This window comes from Sapajus apella, unplaced genomic scaffold (genome assembly GCF_009761245.1).
Source record: "Sapajus apella isolate SASKATOON/1434 unplaced genomic scaffold, GSC_monkey_1.0 scaffold199, whole genome shotgun sequence".
Classification (NCBI taxonomy): domain Eukaryota; kingdom Metazoa; phylum Chordata; class Mammalia; order Primates; family Cebidae; genus Sapajus; species Sapajus apella.
Genome location: NW_022437139.1, coordinates 545,322 through 552,659, shown reverse-complemented (window position 1 = coordinate 552,659; position 7,338 = coordinate 545,322). Strand labels below are relative to the sequence as shown.

Sequence of the window (7,338 nt, the reverse complement as noted above, 5' to 3'; positions counted from 1 at the left end):
TTTTTTTTTTTTTTTTTTTTTTTTTGAGTCGGAGTTTCGCTCTTGTTACCCAGGCTGGAGTGCAATGGCCCGATCTCGGCTCACCGCAACCTCCGCCTCCTGGTTCAGGCAATTCTCCTGCCTCAGCCTCCTGAGTAGCTGGGATTACAGGCACGCGCCACCATGCCCAGCTAATGTTTTTTGTATTTTTAGTAGAGACGGGGTTTCACCATGTTGACCAGGATGGTCTCAATCTCTTGACCTCATGATCCACCCGCCTCGGCCTCCCAAAGTGCTGGGATTATAGGCGTGAGCCACCGCGCCGGGCGCTTTTTCTCCTTTTATCTTCCATAGGCACAAATGCCTTATCAGGACATCTCTGAATTGAGGTTTTCCTTTGGAAACTTGATGGGGCCATCTGTCCTCAGACACACTCTAGTCTTTTTTTAGTTTCAAGTTTTAGAACTGTCTTCAGTATTTCTTTATTTCTTTTCTTTTTTCTTTCGTTTTTGAGATGGAGTCTCACTGTGTCACCCAGGCTGGAGTGCAGTGGTGTGATCTCGGCTCAATGCAACCTTCACGACCCGGGTTCAAGTAATTCTTTGCCTCAGCCTCCAGAGTAGCTGGGATTACAGGTGCCTGCCACTATACCTGGTGAATTTTTGTATTTTCAGTAGAGATGAAGTTTCCCCATCTTGGCCAGGCTGGTCTTGAACTCATGATCTCATGATCTACTTGCCTCAGGCTCCCAAAGTTCTGGATTACAGGAGTGAGTCAACATGCTCACAAAAAAAACCTGTCACATGTTATATAAAGTACTTTAAGTCAAAACTGCAAAGAGACAAAGAAGGACATTAAAAAATAATAAATGTTACAGAGTGGTTAGACACAGTGGCTCATGCCTGTGATTCTACAGCTTTAGGAAGCTAAGGCAGTCAGATCACTTGAGAAAAGGAATTCAAGAACAGTGTGAGAAACATAGACTCTGCATATAAACAGAAAGAAATGCTAAAATGAGTCCATTATGTGTTGGGAAAAGCAGCAAAGGAGAAAGGACTTACAGAGTGCCTACATAAATTGGTTATGAGTAACATGTAAACAAGGAACAACAAACTGCAGAAGGGCTCAGGAAGCCTCTGAGGAGGAAGGCCTCTCCATGCCTCATGTTCCAGTGCAGGGTGACCTCAGCTCTGTTACCATAAACATTGTGCTCAAGGATGTAAAACCCCTTCATAGCACTATGATGTAGCCAGACTTGTAGGCTCCTTGTAAGGCCAGCGTTCCGTCAGCTGCACATAGATAATAAGCTAAAGATAACCACATGTTCTTGTTTTGTGAAACTCCCAAACCGCCACTATTTTCAGTCCTTAGAATGACCCGCCAGTTCCAGCTCACTGATTCACCCCACCATCACTCCACCCCCACCCTATGGATCAAAGTAATTGTAACCAATAAATAGAGTGGATGTTCAGAGCTCAGACCTTCACTATCTCCTCCAAAGTGATGAGTAATGATCCCTTGGTCCCACTATCTCTCTTAATCTGTCCTTTTCTCATTCCTTTGTCCCCACTGAACAGGGGTTACCCACGGGTGATGTAGGCCTGGCTGCCTACAATTAGGTTAAAAAACAAAATGATGTTGGACAGCATCATAAAACCATATATAAATATAAAGCTCTCTATTAAATGTAAACATACAGACACACATAGAATGTTTTACTATCATAATGATGGTGCATAAAACCCTTAAAGTTATTCTATAGATATAAAAAACAACATATAAATCTGCATACATCTCTTAATAGATACACAGTATAATTTGTAATACCTATAACAAACTAGAAAATATAGCAGTGTAGGTTTTATATTTAAGTTATTATGAGATTAAAATATATTGTTTTAACTTTAAGACGTTTTATGTAATCTCCATTTGTCAAGATGGTTACAGCATACTTCAAGATGATTACATTACATTTATAGAAAGTATGCAAAACAAAATAAAAAAGGAATCAAAGCATGTCACAACAAAGTTAAACAAAAGTTAAGAAAGTAAAACAGGAAATGAGGAAAAACATGTCTCCAAGAAACACATAAAACAATAACAATGAGGTGGTTTCTGCAGATGAGCAGACTTAGTCTTTCCCCCTGCTGGCTCTGAGCAATCGGGCAGATTGCACCATTGCACTCCAGCATGGGCAATAAGAGTGTAACTCCATCTAAAAAAAAAAAAGAAGAGCCTGACTGTTAAAAGAAAAACAGACAGAAAGCAACAACAGCACCAAAAAAAAAAAAAAAAAAGTCCCCAGAAAAACTCTATCCAAAGGTCAGCAGCCACAAAGATCAAAGCCAGACAAACTCATGAAGAAGTTTCAACAAACAAATGCTGTGGCCGGGCGCGGTGGCTCACACCTGTAATCCCAGCACTTTGGGAGGCCGAGGCGGGTGGATCACGAGGTCAAGAGATCGAGACCATCCTGGTCAACGTGGTGAAACCCCGTCTCTACTAAAAATACAAAAATTCAGCTGGGCATGGTGGCGCGTGCCTGTAATTCCAGCTACTCAGGAGGCTGAGGCAGGAGAATTGCCTGAACCCAGGAGGCGGAGGTTGCGGTGAGCCGAGATCGCGCCATTGCAACTCCAGCCTGGGTAACAAGAGCGAACCTCCGTCTCAAAAAAAAAAAAAAAACACAAATGCTGAAAAGTAAAAAAGCCATAGTCCCTCTTCTTCAAATAATTGCAACATATCTCCAGCAAGGGCACAGAACTGGATATGGCTGAGATGGACAAACTGACAAAAATAGCCTTTAGAAAATGGGTAATAATAAACTTTGCTGAGCTAATGAAGCATGTTCTAAGCCCATGCAAAGAAGCTAAGAACCATGAAAAACATTACAGGAGCTGTTCACCTGAACAACCAGTTTAGAGAGAAACATAAATGACCTAACGGAAACGAAAAACGTAACAAGAGAACTTCATAATGCAACCACAAGTATTAATAACTTAGTAGACCAAGCAGAGGAAAAAACTTCAGAGCTTGAAGAATAGCTTGCTGAAATAAGACAGACAGACAAGATTAAATAAGAATTAAAAAATAGCCGGGCGTGGTGGCTCATGCCTGTAATCCAAGCACTTTGGAGGCCAAGGCGGGCGGATCACCTGAGGTTGGGAGTTCAAGACCAGCCTGACCAACATGGTAAAACCCCGCCTTGGAAAAAAAAAAAAAAAAAAAAAAAAAAATTAAAAAATAAACAAAATTTCTGATAACTATGGGATTATGTAAAATGACTGAAATTATGACTGATCAGGATATCTTAAAGAGATTAAGATAATGGAGCCAAGTTGGAAAAACTTATTTCAGAGTATCATCCAGAAGAACTTTTCCAACTTAACAATACAGACCTACCTTCAAATTCAGAAAACCCAAAAAACCTCAGTAAGACATTTCAAAAAAATTAACTCCAACACAAATAATCATCAGGTTCTTTAAGGTTGAAATGCAGGAAAAAATGATATGAACGGCCAGAGATAAAGACCAGGTTACCTACAAAGGGAAGCCAATCAGACTCACAATGGATCTCTACGCAGAAGCCCTACAAGCCATAAGAGATTGGGGGCCGATATTCAACATTCTTAAAGAAAATAACTTTCAACCAAGAATTTCATATCCAAAATTATGCTTTATAAGTGAAGGAGAAATAAAATCCTTGTCAGATAAGCAAATGCTGAAGAATTTTGTCACCATGAGACCTGCCTTGAAAGAGGTTTTAAAAGAAGTAAATATGGAAAAGAAAAAGAATTACCAGCCGCTGCAAAAATGCACTCAAGTACAAAGGCTAATGACACTGTGAAACAAAAACGTCAAAAAGTCTGCAAAATAACCAGCTGGAACATGAATACAGGATCTAATTCACACTAAACAATTTTAAACTTAAATGTAAATGGGCTAAATCCTCCAATTAAAAGACACAGAATGGCAAGTTAAAGAGTCAAGAGACTCTTGCTCTGTTTGCTGTGCTCTATTTAAGAGGCCTATCTCCTGGGCTAGGTGCAGTGGCTCACACCTGCAATCCCAGAACTCTGGGAGGCCAAGGCAGGCCAATCACCTGAGGTTGGGAGTTTGAGACTCTCTACCAAAAATACAAAATTAGCCAGGTGTGGTGGTACATGCCTGTAATTCCAGCTACTCGGGAGGCTGAGGCAGGAAAATTGCTTGAACCCCGGAGGTGGAGGTTGCAGTGAGCCAAGATTGTACCATTGCACACAGTACTTCAGCCAGGACAAAAGCAAACTTTGTCTCAAAAAGAAAAAAAAAGACCCATCTCACATGCAAAGATACAAATAGGCTCAAAATTAAAAATAAGAAAAAAATTCACCAAGCAAATAAAAGCAGAAAAAAAGGCAGGGGTTGCAATCGTAGTTTCTGACAAAACAGACTTTGAACTTTAAGATCAAAGGAGACAAAAAAAGCATTACATAATTCTAAAAGAATCAATTAAAGGAGCACCCAAATTTTTAAAAGACACATTCTTACAGACCTAAAAAAGACGTAGACTGCCACATAATAATAGTGAGAGATTTAACACCTCAATGCCAATATTAGACAGATATTTGTGAAAAAAAGTTACAAGGGCATTTAGGACCTGAACTCAGCTCTAGGTCAAGCAGACCTGATAGGTATCTACAGAACTCTCCAGCCAAAAACAAAATACACATTCTTCTAAGTTAGCCTTAAATTGGTCACATAATTGTAAGTAAAACACTCCTCAGCAAATGCAAAAGAACAGTGCAATCTCTCACAGCACAGTGCAATCAAATCACAACTTACAGCCAGGTGTCATGGCTCATGCCTGTAATCCTAGCACTTTGGGAGTCAAGGCAAGTGGATCACAAGGTCAGATGTTCAAGACCAGCCTAGCCAACACAGTGAAATCCAGTCTTCACTAAAAATACAAAAATTGGCCAAGTGTGGTGGTGGGCACCTGTAATGCCAGGTACTCGGGAGGCTGAGGCAGAAGAATTGCTTAAAACTGGAAGGCGGAGGTTGCATTGAGCTTAGATTGTGCCGCTGCATTCCAGCCTGAGCGAAAAAGCGAAACTTCGTCTCAAAAAAAAAAAACCCAAAAACCTCAAAACTATACAACCTCATGTAAGTTAAACCACCTGCTCCTGAATGACTTCTGGGTAAATGATACAATTAAGGCTAGGCTTGGTGGCTCATGCCTGTAATCCAAGCACTTTGGGAGGCTGAGGCTGGTGGATCACCAGGTCAGGAGTTTGAGACCAGCCTGGCCAACATAGTGAAACCGTGTCTCTACTAAAAATACAAAAATTAGCCGGGTGTGCTGGTGCATGCCTATAGTCCCAGCTACTCGGGAGGCTGAGGCAAGAGAACTACTTGAACCTGGGAGGCAGAGGTTGCAGTGAGTCGAGACCATGCCATTGCCCTCCAGCTCGAGTGACAAAGTGAGACTCTGTCTAAAAAATAAAATTAAAAAAATTAAAACCAGGCCAGGTGCAGTGGCTCACGCCTATAATCCTAGCACTTTGGGAGGCCGAGGTGAGTGGATCACCTGAGGTCAGGAGTTCAAGACCAGCCTGGCCATCACGGTGAAACCCCATCTTTAAAAAAAAAAAAAAATTAAAACCAATGAGAAAAAAGACACAATGTACCAGAATCTCTGGAAAGCAGCTAAAGCAGTGTTAAGTGGGAAATTTATAGCACAAAATATCCATATCAAAAAACTTGAAAGGGCCAGGCATCGTGGCAGAAGCCTGTAATCCTAGCACTTTGTCTACTAAAAATACAAAAAATAGCCGGGCATGGTGACAGGTTCCTGAAATCCCAGCTACTTGGGAGGCTGAGGCAGGAGAATCCTTTGAACTCAGGCGGCCGAGGTTGCAGTGAGCCAAGATAACCACTCCACTCCATCCTTGGCGATAGAGCAAGAGTCTGTCTCATTAAAAAAAAAGAAAAAAAAACTAGAAAGATCTTAAATTGACACATTAACATCACAACTAAAAGAACAACAGAACCAAGAGCAAACAAACCCCAAAGCTTGCAGAAGACAAGCAATAACCAGGATCAGAGTGATAATGAAGGAGATAAAGAAAACGTGGAACATATATGCCATAGGATACTATGCAGCCATAAAAAAAATAAAGATCACATACTTTGCAGGGACATGGATGGAGCTGGAAGCCATTATCCTTAGCAAACTAATGCAGAAATAGAAAAACACCAAATGTTCTTACTTATAAGTAGAAACTGAACAATAAGAGCACATGGACGTATGAAGGGGAACAACACACACTGGGGCCTCTTGGGGGAGAGGGATAGAGCATCAGGATAAATAGCTAATACATGCAGGGCTTAATACCTAGGTGATGGGTTGATAGGTACAGTAAACCACCATGGTACATGTTTACCTTTAGTAAACCTGCGTGTCCTGCACATATATCCTAGAATGTAAAATAAAATAGAATTAAAAAGTAAATCAATAATAACAATACTGGTAATAGTAAACTTCATTTCTTTAAACAACCATTTAAAATATATATTAATTAAACTACTTAATGAAAAAAGGTAATCTCAGGACTTTGGGAGGCAAAAGGGGGACTGAACACTTTAACTCAGGAGTTTAAGATCATACTGGACAACATGGCAAAACCCTGTCTCTACCAAAAAAAAAAAAAATCTGGGTGTAATGACACTTTTTTTTTTTTTTTTTTTGAGATGGAGTTTCACTCTGTCATCCAGGCTGGAGTGCAGTGGTGCCATTGTGGCCCACGGGAACCTCTGCCTCCTGGATTTAAGCAATTCTTTTGCCTCAGCCTCTCAAGTAGCTGGAAATTACAGGCACGTGCCACTACATCTGGCTAAATTTTGTATATTTAGTAGAGACTGGGTCTCACCATTTCAGCCAGACTGGTCTCAAAGTCCTGATCTCAGGGTGATCTGCCTGCCTCAGCCTCCCAAAGTGCTGGGGTTACAGGCCTGAGCCACTGCACCCAGCCCACAGTGACAAATATTTGCAACCCAGCTGCTCAAGAAGCTGAAATGAGAGCATTTGAGTTTCAGAGGTTGAGGCTGGACTGAGCACATAATCATGCCACTGCAAACCAGCCTGGTGGATATAGTCAGACCGTATTACAAAAATAATTTTTTAAAAAATACGGAGTCTCGCTTTATCAGTTAAGCTGGAGTGCAATGGCATGATGTCAGCTCACTGCAACCTCTGCCTCCTGGGTTCAAGTGATTCTCTTGCCTCAGCCTCCCAAGTAGCTGGGATTACAGGTGAGCATCACCACTCCCAGATAATTTTTTGTATCTTTTTTTTTTTTTTTTTTTTTTTTTTTTTTT

General features: G+C 41.0%; 1 protein-coding gene and 1 pseudogene across 1 annotated transcript in view; both read right to left on the bottom strand.

Annotated features, from left to right (window-relative positions):
- The window catches only part of LOC116543866 (zinc finger protein 429-like), a 785,602-nt gene that overhangs the window by 397,512 nt on the left and 380,752 nt on the right, over window positions 1-7,338 (bottom strand). The gene's annotated exons all lie outside the window — the stretch shown is intronic.
- The window catches only part of LOC116543898, a 14,131-nt pseudogene continuing 12,216 nt past the window's right edge, over window positions 5,424-7,338 (bottom strand).